This window comes from Ranitomeya variabilis, chromosome 3 (assembly GCF_051348905.1).
Source record: "Ranitomeya variabilis isolate aRanVar5 chromosome 3, aRanVar5.hap1, whole genome shotgun sequence".
NCBI classification, from domain to species: Eukaryota; Metazoa; Chordata; class Amphibia; order Anura; family Dendrobatidae; genus Ranitomeya; species Ranitomeya variabilis.
In genome coordinates this window covers 250,416,747-250,431,450 of record NC_135234.1, presented here as the reverse complement: position 1 = coordinate 250,431,450, position 14,704 = coordinate 250,416,747, and the positions used below count along the sequence as shown (strand labels likewise).

The 14,704-nt window shown below is 47.3% G+C and overlaps 1 protein-coding gene across 1 annotated transcript in view; it reads right to left on the bottom strand.

The window, feature by feature from the left end:
* PDIK1L (PDLIM1 interacting kinase 1 like) overlaps positions 1-13,645 on the bottom strand; it is a 49,631-nt gene extending 35,986 nt beyond the window's left edge. Inside the window, exon 1 of the mRNA XM_077295366.1 lies at positions 13,492-13,645. The gene's annotated coding sequence lies outside the window, so the exon portion shown is untranslated. The remainder of the gene's footprint in view (positions 1-13,491) is intronic.
* Between the last annotated feature and the right edge of the window lie 1,059 nt (positions 13,646-14,704).

Here is a 14,704-nt window from a genome sequence, read left to right as displayed (position 1 = left end):
GGCGAGCTAAACCCATCAGCATCAGGGACTTATCTACAGCATTTTGGAATGCTGTAGATAAGCCCCCGATGTATCCTGAAAGATGAGAAAATAGTAGTTACTCACCGATAACGGTGTTTCTCTGAGCCCATGACGGCACCACGGAGAGAGGGGATCCGCCCACCAAGGACAGGAAACCTACAGATAAAAAGGCGGTACCTCTCTCCTGCATCAGTTGTTTACTAGAGAACGATGGGAGACTATGAACGGAGACTTTATCATTATTATTTTAACATTACTTAGTTGAGATACCGCGTGATTATTTACACTATTAACATAAGGCACTATATTTCTGTGCACACCCAAGAAGTGAAAGGGAGGGAATGTACGGGTGCCGTCATGGGCTCAGAGAAACACCGTTATCGGTGAGTAACTACTATTTTCTCTGACGCCCATGACGGCACCACGGAGAGAATTGCAGAGATTTGTACATTAGGGAGGGACCACCGCTTCCAGAACCCTTTTACCAAAAGTAAGGTCCGAAGAAGAGGAAAGGTCCAATCTATAGTGCCTATAGAAAGTGGACGGTGAAGACCAGGTAGCAGCTTTACATATCTGCTCGATAGAAGCTCCGGCCTTCTCCGCCCAAGAGGTTGCCACTGCTCTTGTTGAGTGTGCCTTGATATTTCCCGGAACGGGTACGCCACTCGCTGAGTATGACAGGCTGATGGCTTCTGTAATCCATCTTGCCAGGGTGCCCTTAGATGCTTTCTTCCCCTTCCGGGGACCCTGGAAACACACAGAGAGGTATCCTCCCTACTCTCCCTAGTGGCTTCTATGTAATGCATCAGGCATCTCCTCACATCTAATGTATGTAATGCCTCTTCCTCTTTGTTTTTGGGATTAGGACAGAAGGAGGGCAGAGATATTTCTTGCGTCCTATGGAAACGGGATGCCACCTTTGGGAGATATGCTGGGTCAATTTTTAGGATGACCCTATCATCAAGGATTTGTGTGAAAGGGGGGTTAGCGGATAGGGCCTGGATATCACTGACTCTACGTGCGGAAGTGAGTGCCACGAGCAAGGAAGTTTTAAGGGATAAGATTTTGATAGGAGCTTCCGCTAAGGGTTCAAAGGGAGGTTTAGATAATGCTTTAAGCACTAAATTTAGATCCCACTTAGGGGTAACCTTCACAGGTAGAGGTCTTGATCTACCGGCTGCTCTGATGAATCTGGCAACCCACCGATTCCCTGCTAAATCATAGTTGAATAAGGCTCCTAGAGCCGCTACATGTACTTTTAGGGTATTTGTGGCCAGACCCAGTTCTAACCCTTTCTGCAGAAACTCAAGTATGGCTTTAAGGGGGACACCTTCCCCCATTTTGACACCTGAAGATGAAAGAAATTTTTTCCATACTTTCCCGTACTGCTTGGTTGTAACAGGCTTCCTACTTTTGAGCAGTGTAGATACCAGCCCCGGAGAAAACCCCCTGTTTTCTAGTAACTCCCTTTCAAATGCCAAGCTGTCAAGTGCAAACTCTCCACCTGTGGATGATGAACTGGGCCTTGGGAGAGGAGGTTCGGGAGATACGGCAGTACCCATGGATCGGAGATGGACATTCTCATTATCCAGGAAAACCAAGGCCTCTTTGGCCAGAACGGGGCTGTTAAGATTATGTGGGCCCCGTCCTCCCGAATCTTCCTCAGCACTGCTGGAATCAGAGCAACAGGGGGAAAGGCATACGCTAGTGGCTGGTTCCAGGGAATCAGGAACGCATCTAGAGATACCGGGTTCCCCCAAGGTGTTATTGAGCAAAAGGAGTTCACTTTTTTGTTTAGATGGTTTGCGAAAAGGTCTATATTTGGTTTGCCCCATTTTTCTGAGATCTGAGAGAACACTGACTGATTCAGTTCCCATTCTCCCTGTTTCAAGCGAGAGCGACTTAGATAATCTGCCCTGTAGTTGTCCACCCCTTTTATATGAAGGCATGATAGTGATTGGAGGTTGGTTTCGGCTATGTGGAATATCGATTTGGTTATCTCCATCAGACTCTGAGAGTGGGTACCTCCCTGGTGATTTAGGTACGCTATCACCACCTTGTTGTCCGACATTACTCTGACATGGTGAGACTGAAGGGGACCCAGGAACTCTAATAGTGCATACTTGACCGCCAGCAGTTCCTTCATATTGGAGGACACCCTCATCAGATGAGGTGGCCAGGCTCCCTGGGCTAACAGGTCGTTCAGGTGTGCACCCCACCCGCTGGGACTCGCATCCGTTGTCACTATCTGTGAGACTGGGGTTACCCATGGGATTCCTTGAGAAAGATTGTCTAGCGATGTCCACCAATTCAGAGACTGAATTGTGCTTGGAGACAAGTTGAGCCGACCTTCTAAATTTCTTTTTAGAGAGACTTCTTCTGACAAGATTTGCCATTGAAGCTCCCTTGAGTGTAGCTGAGCCCATTGGACTGCCGGGATGCAGGCCGTCATGGACCCCAGGAGCGACATAGCTTGACGGAGAGTTATGTAGGGGGGTGTCTCGCCTTTTGGATACTAGATTTATGATGTTCCGAATTTTCCCCTCTGGGAGACGGCATTCTTGTTTTAAAGAGTCCAGCGTAAGACCCAGGTACTCCTGGATTTGACATGGTGATAAAAAAATCCAGGTTAAGTTCACTAACCAGCCCAGATTTTCTAGTGAATGTCTGATTGTCTTTAGCTGTTCCTCGCAATGTTGCGGAGAGGAACCGATTATCAAAAAATCATCGAGGTATGGCACTATCAGGGTATCTTGCTCCCTCAGGTGAGCCATTACCTCCGCCACTAATTTTGTGAAGATTCGTGGCGCTATAGCCAGGCCAAAGGGAAGGGCTAGAAACTGAAAGTGGCATAACACACCCCCAATGTAGATACCTATCCTGAGGTATTTTTGGTGATCTTTGTGGATGGGGACGTGATAATAGGCGTCCTTTAGATCCAGGACTACCATGAAACACGATGGGAACAACATTTTTATTGAGGTTTTTATTGTTTCCATTTTGAAGGACTGAATCTCCAGAAATTTGTTCAGATTTCTCAGATTTATAATTGTCCTGAAAGAACCGTCCGGTTTCTTTCTCAAGAACAGAGGAGAGTAAAATCCTTGTCCTCTTTCTTGAAGGGGAACTTCCGTAAGAACCCCCTTGTTTACTAGTCCCATGACTTCTCTTTCCAACGCTAGCTGTTCTTCCTCCGAAGACCTTAGCGATGTTGTCATAAAGAAGGGGCGAGGGGTTTTTTGGAACCTCAGCTTCAGTCCTGACTTTATTATACTCAACACCCAAGGACTGCTGGTAATTTTCTCCCAGGCCGAGAGGAAGAGGGACAACCTTCCCCCCACCTGGGGCAAGCCTTCATTGGGCAGGCTTTTTGTTGTCGTTGGGGTTCCTATTGAATATGAACCCCTTGGTCTTATTTCGCTTATCTTCCCATTTATCTTGATTTTTCCCCGGTTTCCTTCGGAAGAACCTCTTGCTCCGAAAGGGCCTCCTGTATGAAGGGAAACTCAGGGCGGGAAAGGATTTCTTTTTATCCCCAGCTTTCTCCAAGATATCATCTAGAGTGGGCCCGAATAGGAATTCCCCTTCACAGGGGATGGTGCATAATCTAGACTTTGTTTGGAGATCTCCCGGCCAACATTTAAGCAAAAGGGCTCGTCTAGCGGCATTAGAAAAAACCGCCGCTCTTGCTGACAATTTGATTGAGTCGGCTGAAGCATCTGCTAAGAAGGCAGCTGCTCCACGCATAACTGGTAAGGTATTTAGAATAGAGTCACGAGATGATTTGTTTTTGAGTTGGCTTTCTAACTGGTCTAACCATATCATCAGGGAGCGGGATGTACATGCTGCCGCGACTGCTGGTTTAAGGCCTCCACCAGCTGCCTCCCATGAGCCTCGGAGGAAGGCATCTGCCTTTTTGTCCATAGGGTCTTTCAAGACCCCCATGTCTTCGAATGGGAGGGCATATTCCTTGGATGCCTTAGCGATGGCCACATCTAGCTTAGGTGCTTTATCCCAAAAGGAGCAAGATTGATCATCGAATGGGTATTTCCTTTTTGGTGTGAGTAGTGTCTTTCTTACGGGTTTTTTCCATTCTTTCTTAATTAAAGCCTGGATTTTTTCATTAAGGGGGGGAAGGCCCTTCTCTTTTTTTGGTCGAGCCCCCCAAACATTATGTCCTGGACAGATTTTTTGGGGTGAGAGTCTGCCAACCCCATAGTGCTTCTGACAGCCTTAACCAGACTGTCTGTTTCCTCTAAGGGAAAGCAACTACGCCTCCCAGAGGAGGTCGAGGATGATGATGATGATGCCGAGGAGGAAGAAGAGGTGGAGGAGTCTGAATCCATATCCTCCCCTGAATCACCGGACTCAGGAGACGGGGATCTGTGCTTGGTCTTCCTCCGCTTTTTCCCTCCTTTAAGGGACTTGAAGGTCTCTTCTACCTGAACCTTGATCAGGTTTTTAAGGTCCGCTGCGAACCCGGGGAGGCCCTCTGACACTGTCTGTTGGATACACACACTGCAAAGCCTCTTTTCCCACGAAGATGGAAGATCTTCCCTACACAGAGCACAAATCTTATGCTTAGACTTGCCTGTGCATTTCTTCCCCTATAGTAAGGAAGCACAAAAAATAGGCCCTCACTATCACTAACATTCACGTAGATCACTTACCACCTTATGGACCCATAAATACCGGTTGGGAGTGATCCAATGTCGGTCTATCCTTAGGGCCGGATGCTGTGCTGGAGTCCTTGCTGCGCAGTGATCCAGAACGTCCTTTACCGGTATCCTGGTGCCCTTTCTGGGGACGCTGCCTCTGCTGCTGCTGCGGCGGCGCCGGTGGAGATGCCCTGGACAGGGGAGATGCCTGCTCGACGTCGCTCATTGCTGGTGAACGCTGGTCGGATTCCATAGGAAGCGCTTGCCCCCATGTGTGTGCTCATTAAGTAGTAGTGGAAGGCGCCATTTTTTTTTTTTTTTCCTTTCCCCGCGCATGCGCAGTTCCGGCGAGATCGCGCAGAATCTCGCGCCTGCGCCGATCGCCGCGTGTAGCGTGCCACCGCCAGCACAGCGCTGTATTCCGCGCGCCTGCGCGGCCCTTCTGCCCGCGCGCTGACAGGAATCCCGGCACGAGCGGTGCCACAGCCAGCCGCGCGTGCGCAGAGACCCCTTCTGTCATAATCCCGGGGAATCTCGCGCGTGCGCAGCGGAATCCAAGATGGCGTGCATCACCGTACCTTGTTGCTGGCTTCCCGGAACCCCCGGGAGCTACAGCCCGCAGTTTTACGCCGGAGGAGCAGGATGTAGGCTCCTTATCCACAGAGGGACTCCCCTTGGATCATGCTGCTGCCGGTGAGTCTTACCTAGAGAGGTGGCCCTGGTCCAGCCACCTCTCTCCGCGCACCCTAAAGGCCTGCCAGCCCCAGCGGTGGCGCTTCGGGTCACCACACCAGCCGAGGCAGGGGGGCCCCCGCTGCCTGAATCGAGCTGATTGGCCCCGGCATTGACCACGAAGAATCTCTCTTGACGACACCACGGAGGTGAATCTGTAGGTCTCCCATCAAGGACAGGAAACCAACTGATGCAGGAGAGAGCTACCGCCTTTTTATCTGTAGGTTTCCTGTCCTTGGTGGGCGGATCCCCTCTCTCCGTGGTGCAGTCATGGGCGTCAGAGAAAAAGAGGTTAGATTATACTCACCCAGGGGCGATAGGTATTGAGGTCCGGGGCCTCCCATCTTCTTACGATGACGTCCTCTTGTATTCACGCTGCGGCTCCGGCGTACTTTGTCTGCTCTGTTGAGTGCAGAGCAAAGTACTGCAGTGCACAGGCGCCGGGAAAGGTCAGAGAGGCCTGGCGCCTGCGCACTAGAGTACTTTGCTCTATCCTCAACAGGGCGGACAAAGTACACCTGTGCCGGAGCCGCAGCGTGACTACAAGAAGAGGACGTCATCGTAAGAAGATGGGAGGCCCCGGACCTCAATACCTATCGCCCCTGGATGAGTATAATCTAACCTCTTTTTCTCATCTTTCAGGATACAACGGGGCTTATCTACAGCATTCCAGAATGCTGTTGATAAGCCCCTGATGCTGGTGGGCTTAGCTCACCTTCGATTTTGGGGGTGACAGATTCCCTTTAAAGTAATGATGGGCAGCACGGTGGTTCAGTGGTTAGCACAGCAGCCTTGCAGCGCTGGGTCCTGGGTTCAAACCCCACTAAGGACAACATCTGCAAAGAGTTTGTATGTTCTCTTCGTGTTTGCGTGTGTTTCCTCCGGGTTCTCCAGTTTCCTCCCACATAACAAAGACATACTGATAGGGAATTTAGATTGTGAGCCCCATCGGGGACAGCGATGATGATGTGTGCAAACTGTAAAAGCGCTGCGGAATATGTTAGCGCTATATAAAAATAATAATAATTATTATTATTATTATTATATAAAAATAAAGATTATTATGGCCACTCTTTTTCTTTACTTAGAATTTGTATTATGGCAAGAAAAAAGCAGCTAACAGTCTATTCAGTATCAGCTAGGTAACCACCAGACTTCTGCACAACACAACTGATGGTCCCAACCCCATTTATAAGGTAAGAAATCCCACTTATTAAACCTGACAGGACACACCTGTGAAGTGAAAACCATTCCCAGTGACTACTTCTTGAAGCTCATCAAGAAAATGCCAAGAGTGTGCAAAGCAGTCAAAGCAAAAGGTGGCTACTTTGAAGAACCTAGAATTTAAGACATTTTCAGTTGTTTCACACTTTTTTGTTAAGTATATAATTCCACGTGTTAATTCATAGTTTTGATGCCTTTAGTGTGAATGTACAATTTTCATAGTCATGAAAATACAGAAAAATCTCTAAATGAAACTCAATCAAGCCGCAGCTCTTTTTTTTTTTTTATTCTCTCCCCTTCTTCCCAGAGCCATAATTTTTTTTATTTTTCTGTCAATATCGTTATGTGAGGGCTTGTTTTTTGCAGGACATGTTGTACTTACACCATTGGATTTACCATGTTGTGTACTCAAAATCAGGAAATAAAATCCAAGTGCGGTGAAATTGCAAAAAAAAGTGCAATTCCATGTATTGGATTTTTTTTTTTTTTTTTTTTTAATTGAACAAATACTAAAACTAACCAGCCATTATGATTCTCCAGGTCATTACGAGTTCATAGACACAAAACATGTATAGGTTCTTTTTTATTTAAGTGGTGAAAAAACAAACAAACAAAAAACTCATTTTCTGAGACGCGTAGCATCTCTATTTTTTTTCGTGATCTCGGGTTGGGCGAGAGCTGACTTTTTTCATGATACCATTTTGATGTAGATATGATCTTTTGACCACCTGTTATCACATTTTCAGGCAATGTCGCGGCGACAAAACCCCCCCCAAAAAAACAGCGTAGTTCTGGCATTTTGACTTTCTCCGTTACATCATTTCGCAATAGGGCCAATTCCTTTTTTATATTGATCGGGCAATTCTGAACACGGTGATACCAAATGTGTATGTTTGATTTTTTTTTTTTTTTTTTAATGGTTTTATTTTGAACTAGATGGTGGCCCGATTCTAACGCATCTGGTATTCTAGAATATGCATGTCCATGTAGTATACTGCCCAGCCACGTAGTATACTGCCCAGCCACGTAGTATACTGCCCAGCCACGTAGTATACTGCCCAGCCACGTAGTATACTGCCCAGAGCCACGTAGTATACTGCCCAGAGCCACGTAGTATACTGCCCAGAGCCACGTAGTATACTGCCCAGAGCCACGTAGTATACTGCCCAGAGCCACGTAGTATATTGCCCAGAGCCACGTAGTATATTGCCCAGCCACGTAGTATATTGCCCAGTGACGTAGCATACAGCACAGAGCCACGTAGTATATTGCCCAGCCACATAGTATATTGCCAAGCCACGTATGTGACAGGTTAAAAAATAAAAAATAAACATACTCACCTTCCGATCCGAGGGCCCCTTGTAGCTCTAACATACTCACCATACTTGTAGTTCTGTCACCTGTGCGAGGTACAGGCGGCAGCTTCCGGTCCCAGCCTGCTCGTGCAGGCGCGCAGGGCCTGTGATGACGTCGCGGTCACATGACCGTGACGTCACGGCAGGTCCTGCTCGAGCAGGCGCGCAGGGCCTGGGATGACCTCGCGGTCACATGACCGTGACGTAACGGCAGGTCCTTCTGCCAGAACATCCGCGCCAACGGAACGTGGCGGTTGCATCGTGAGGAGCGGGAAAGGCGGCGTAGGGGAGTATATAATCATTTTTTATTTTTTTAAATTATTTTTAACATTAGATGTTTTTACCATTGGCGCTGCATAGGCTGCGTCAATAGTAAAAAACTTGGTCACACAGGGTTAATAGCAGCGGTAACGGAGTGCCTTACCCGCCGCATAACGCGGTCCGTTATCGCCGGCATTAACCCTGTGTGAGTGGAGGGGAGTATGCGGGCGCCGGGCAGTGAGTGCGGGGAGTAAGGAGCGGCCATTTTCTTCCGGACTGTGCGCGTCGCTGATTGGTCGCGGCAACCATGACAGGCAGCTGGCGAGACCAATCAGCGAACGAATAACCGTTACAGACATAAGGACAGAAAGATGGAAGTGACCCTTAGACAATTATATAGTAGATGGGGCGATTTAAACTTTTTAAAATTATTAGTTTTTTTTTTTTTTTCCTCTCTCTCTCTTTCTTCTACTCTTGCCATGCTTCAACAGTCTCCATGGGAGACTAGAAGCTGTCATAACCCGATCGGCTCTGCTACATACAAGCGATGATCAGATCGCCTGTATGTAGCAGAATTACCGTATATACTCGAGTATAAGCCGACTCGAGCATAAGCCGACCCCCCTAATTTTGCCTAGGAGAACTTAATGACTTGAGTATAAGCCTATGTTGGTAAATGCAGCAGCTACCGGTAAATGTCAAAAATAAAAATAGATACCAATAAAAGTAAAATTAATTGAGACATCAGTAGGTTAAGTGTTTTTGAATATCCATATTGAATCAGTAGCCCCATATAATGCTCCATACAGTTCATGATGGCCCCATAAGATGCTCCATACAAAATACGCCCCATATAATGATCCATACAGTTTATGATGGGCTCCATAAGATGCTCCATGTCAAAATATGCCCCATATAATGCTGCACAAATGTTGATTATGACCCCATAAGATGCTCCATAGACACATTTGCCCGTATAATGCTCCACAAATGTGGATTATGGCCCCATAAGATGCTCCATACAGATATTTGCTCCATATAATGCTGCACATTGCCCCATACAGATATTTGCCCCATATAATGCTGCACATAGCCCCATAAGATGCTTCATACAGATAATTGCCCCATATAATGCTGCACATGGCCCCATAAGATGCTCCATACAGACATTTGCCCCATATGCTGTTGCTGCGATATAAAAAAAAAAAAAAAAGAAAAAAAAAAAAAAAAAAATCACTCACCTCTCAGGCCCCCGGAACTTGCTATATTCACCTGCTCCCCGCTCCACCGCCGACCGCCACTGTGCCTTCCCCCTCCTCTGCACTGACGTTCCGGCAGAGGGCGGCGCGCACTAATCGAGTCATCGCGCCCTCTGACCTGAGCGTCACTGCAGAGGACTGGGAAGACACAGCGGCGCCGATGGTGGAATAGGGAGCAGGTGAATATAGCGCACTGCGTTATACTCACCTGCTCCTGGCGCGATCCCTGCACGTCTGTTCCCCGGCAGCTTCTTCCTGTAGTGGATGGTACCGCTCATTACAGTAATGAATATGCGGCTCCACCCCTATGGGAGTGGAGTCTGGTCCAAATTCATTACTGTAATGAGCGGTACCATGTGCCCGCTCACTACAGGAAGAAGCTGACGGCGCCAGGGAACTAGGGACGTGCAGGGACCGCGCCAGGAGCAGGTGAGTATTATTACACAGCTCTGCTCCCCCTCCCGACCCGTGGGTATGACTCGAGTATAAGCCGAGAGGGTTACTTTCTGCCCAAAAAAGTGGGCTGAAAATCTCGGCTTATACTCGAGTATATACCGTACTCGCTTGCTATGAGTGCCGACAACCAGGCGGCACTCAGCAATCCAGTATTGACAACCACAGAGGTCTGCAGGAGACCTTTGGTTTTCATGCCAACCCATCAGTGACCCACGATCACCGATGGGCGGATTTCAAGCGATTGCTGAAAGCGCATGATAAATGCTGCTGTCAGAGTTTGACAGTGGCATTTAACAAGTTAATTGCCGTGGGTGGATAACGATTACACCTGCGGCTGTTCCGGGCATGTCAGCTGTTCAAAACAGCTGACATGTGCCGGAAAAGATGTGGGCTCAGTGCCGGAGCCCACATCAAAGGGGGAGACACGACATGTGCCGTACTAGTATGGTGTATGTTGTGAAGGGGTTAATGTGTCAAGCGTAATGGTGGGCCATATATACCAGGATGGTGATGGGGGCCATGTACAATGGTGTGAAAAAGTGTTAACCCCTTCCCGATTTCCTAATCTTTTGCATGGTTGTCACACTTTGTTTTAGAGCAAACAAATTTAAATATTAGACAAAGATAACAAGTATCAAAATGCAGTTTTTAAATGAAGATATTTATTATTAAGGGAAAATGAAATCCAAATTTACAGGGCCCTGTGTGAAAAAGTGATTGTCCCCTAAACCTAATAACTGGTTTGGCCACTTTTACCAGAAACAACTGCAATCAAGCGTTTGCGATAACTGGCAATGAATCTTTTTACTATGCTTTGGAGGAATTTTTGCCCACTCATCTTTGAAGAACTGTTGTAATTCTGCCATGCTGGAGGGTTTCTGAGCAGGATCTGCCTTAAGGTCATGCCACAGCATCTCAATCAGATTAAGACCTTTGACTAGGTCACTCCAAAGACTTAATTTTGTTTTTTTCTTAAGTTGTTCAGAGATAAATTTGCTGGTGTGTTTTGGATCATTGTCCTGCTGCATAACCCAATTGCGCTTCAGCTTGAGGTCATGAATAGTGATGAGCGAATATACTCGTTACTCGAGATTTCTCAAGCATGCTCGGGGGTCCTCCGAGAATTTTTTAGTGCTCGGAGATTTAGTTTTTCTTGCAGAAGCTGAATGATTTACATCTGTTAGCCAGCATAAGTACATATAGGGTTTCCCTAGCAACCAGGCAACCCCCCACCTCATGAGTAGTCGTTGTGCTCTTGGGATAATTTTAGTCAAATGGTTCAGCACTGTTCCATGTTTTCGCCATTTGTGGATAATGGCTCCCACTGTGATTTGGTGGAGCCCCAAAGCTTTAGAAATAGCTTTATAACTTTTTCCAGACTCATAGGCCGGCGTCACACATGCATGTTTTACGGACGTAAGAGCGCAAAAACTACGTCCGTAAAACTCGCATTACACACGGCACAATGATTCTCAATGGGTCTAGTCCTATCAGCCGTATATTACGGATCCGTAATATACGGCGTTCTACGGCCGTACAAAATCGCAGCATGCTGCGTTTGTCAGCGTATTGCGCAAAAAAAAAAAAAAAAAAAAAGCCAATGAAAGTCTATGGGGGCGAGAAAAATACGGATTCCACACGGACCAGCAGTGTGACTTGCGAGAAATACGCAGCGGTGTTAGTGAAAAGTCGGTAACTCAATTGCCGGCTTTTCATTTCTCCTGCCTAAACCCGACAGGATATGAGACATGGTTTACATACAGTAAACCATCTCATATCCCATTTTTTTTTTTGCATATTCCACACTACTAATGTTAGTAGTGTGTATGTGCAAAATTTCAGCGCTGTAGCTGCTAAAATAAAGGGTTAAATGGCGGAAAAAAATGGCGTGGGCTCCCGCGCAATTTTCTCCGCCAGAGTGGTAAAGCCAGTGACTGAGGGCAGATATTAATAGCCTAGAGAGGGTCCATGGTTATTGGCCCCCCCGTGGCTACAAACATCTGCCCCCAGCCACCCCAGAAAAGGCACATCTGGCTATGGGAAATGAAATCCACAGTGCACATGCTGCTGAAAAAAACGTGCGGAAACGCAGCGGTTTATTTTCCGCAGCATGTCAATTCTTTGTGCAGATTCCGCTGCGGGTTTACACCTGCTCCAATAGAAATCTGCAGGTGAAAACCAGGAGAGGAAACCGCAATAGAAACCGCGATAAACCCGCAGTAAAAACCGCAGCGGTTTTGCCCTGCGGATTTATCAAATCCGCTGCGGAAAATTCCACAATGGAATCTGCAGCGTGTGCACAAGTCCTTAAAGAGACATTGTCAGCACATAATGACTGTTCAAACTAATTGCAGGCACTCTGTGCTATATGGTGGGGCTAATCATTTAAATACTTTCCCACCTGCTTGTTTTCTACCTCTGCCCTCCACGCTTTGACAGTTCAGGCTTGGAGATATATGGAAACCAAGCAAGTGGGAAGGTGCAATAAACGGTTTGGTCCCACCAGGATGCATAGTGTGCCTGTACTTGGTTAGAACAGGCCTCTTGTGCTGACAAGACTTCTTTTAATTATACATTCTGTCTGAGGATCCTCATCGTTTTTTGTTTTTTTTGTTATTATTATTATTATTATTATATATGGAGGGGACAAGTTTTATGGAGCACTGACAAGAGCAGAGAACATTTTTTAATATATCCCCTTAGTAATATCATACCTCAAATTAATCAAAGGGAACAAAGTAAGGTTCAATTCACAACATCAGGACTTCCACTTAAAGTGGAAGCCATGATAGGTCCATATGGACCTCGCTAGGATTGGTCCCAAGTGCTGCCTACAGGAGTGCACTGCTCCCCGGCCTCCGGCGGTCCAGGGAGTAGTGCACTCTCTAGTGTTGCCAACAGAGGCAGCGTGGTCTCTGCAGCATCGGAGGACTGTAGGAGGGCACTAAAGCTTGCCCGATCCAGCGACCTACAGCGCCTCAGAGCAGATGGTAACCCTGTAACATTGGCAACGGGCAGTAAACAAAATTAAAAATCTTTGTTCTAGGGAACAGAGCATTTTTTAATAAGTTAACTGCACATAATCTAGTTTAATCATTTGTCACAACTCCTATAGACCAATCTCCGCAGAATTCCCACTCACGCCAGCATTTGTTGGTCGGATTGGGGGGCACCCTGAGGATAGCCATTCCAGCAGTCACACTGTGGCATCCCTGTGGTACTGTGTGACAAAGCCCTGCTAACACTCACTACATGGGATGTCGCCCACTGTGTGGTAGCAGCCCCATGTAACTGTACACAGGCCTGCACCTACCATGTAACCCCTGGCCTGCACACACGCCTACCCTGTCTATTGTGCAGCCACAGTGTAGATTACTGCACCTTATTATTCAGCACCTCAGCTCTCTCCTTGCCCCAGTACAAGCGCCTGAAACATTGATGTGACTAGAAGACAATGCGTCCACAGCACCCAGCTACTGCGCGAGCGGAGGGCAATGAAACAACAGACATTTTCTGTGCTCTCACCTCAGCTTTCCTCTCCTGTGGCCGCCGCCATTTTCCTCCGCTCGCTCCCACAAGCTCGTGCTTGAGATATGACGACACACAATGAAAACCCGCGCATGTGCCTGAGCGCAGCGGTTCTAGAGGCCTAAGGGCGGGGCCCGGGCAGTGACGTAACGCTGCTGTGTGGCGGGAAACAGAATGCCCCACGAGCGCGAAGAAGGCGGTGTGCTGCTGTGTGCGGGCCTGACTGACTGGCGTAATTGCCTCAGACCTGAGAAAGGCTGACTATAGAGAACTGCCCCGTGCCCAGTGTGACTGCCACTTACATGGGGCGATGTATGAGGACTCGCTGCCATTCCATGGGTTACTGATATATTATTTTTATACATGTTTATGGGCAAATAGACTATACTGTGTCCACACTGGTGTCATCTCTATTCTATATGGAAACCGTATGGAAAATAGTAGTCACACCTGCACCAGGGCAGCATCGGCGAATGCTGCTTAGCAGGCAGGCGCGGTTTATCCTACAGTTATACATACTGCCCAACTTTTGAAGAAGGCAAAGCGGGACTAAGGTAGTGGCGTGCATAGTCCGCAGTGACGAATTTTAGGCCAAAACCCTGACACCCATTTCTCAACTAATCACACCCATATCCACGCCCCAACCACACCTAGTTAGCACTGCTGATCACACTTTCATAAACAATAATTATAAACAGAAAAAAATGGTCACCCAGTACTCCATATTGTATAATGGCAACACACTGCTCCATACTGTATAATGGCCACACACGCTGCGCCATACTGTATAATGGCCACACAGTGCTCCATACTGTATAATGGCCTCACAGTGCTCCATACTGTATAATGGCCACACATGAGGCTGCATAGTGCATACTGTATAAGGACCCCACATGAAGCTCCATACTGTATAATGGCCGCACATGATGCTCCATACTGTAATAATGGCCACACACAATGCTCCATACTGTATTTTGGCCTCACATGATACTCCATACTGTATAATGGCCACACATGATGCCCAATACTGTATAATGGCCACACAGTGCTCCATACTGTATAATGGCCACACATGATGCTCAATACTGTATAATGGTCACAGTGCTCCATACTGTATAATGGCCACACAATGCTCCATACTGTAAAATGGCCCCACATGATGCTGCGTACAGTATAATGGCCACACATGATGCTCCATACTGTATAATGG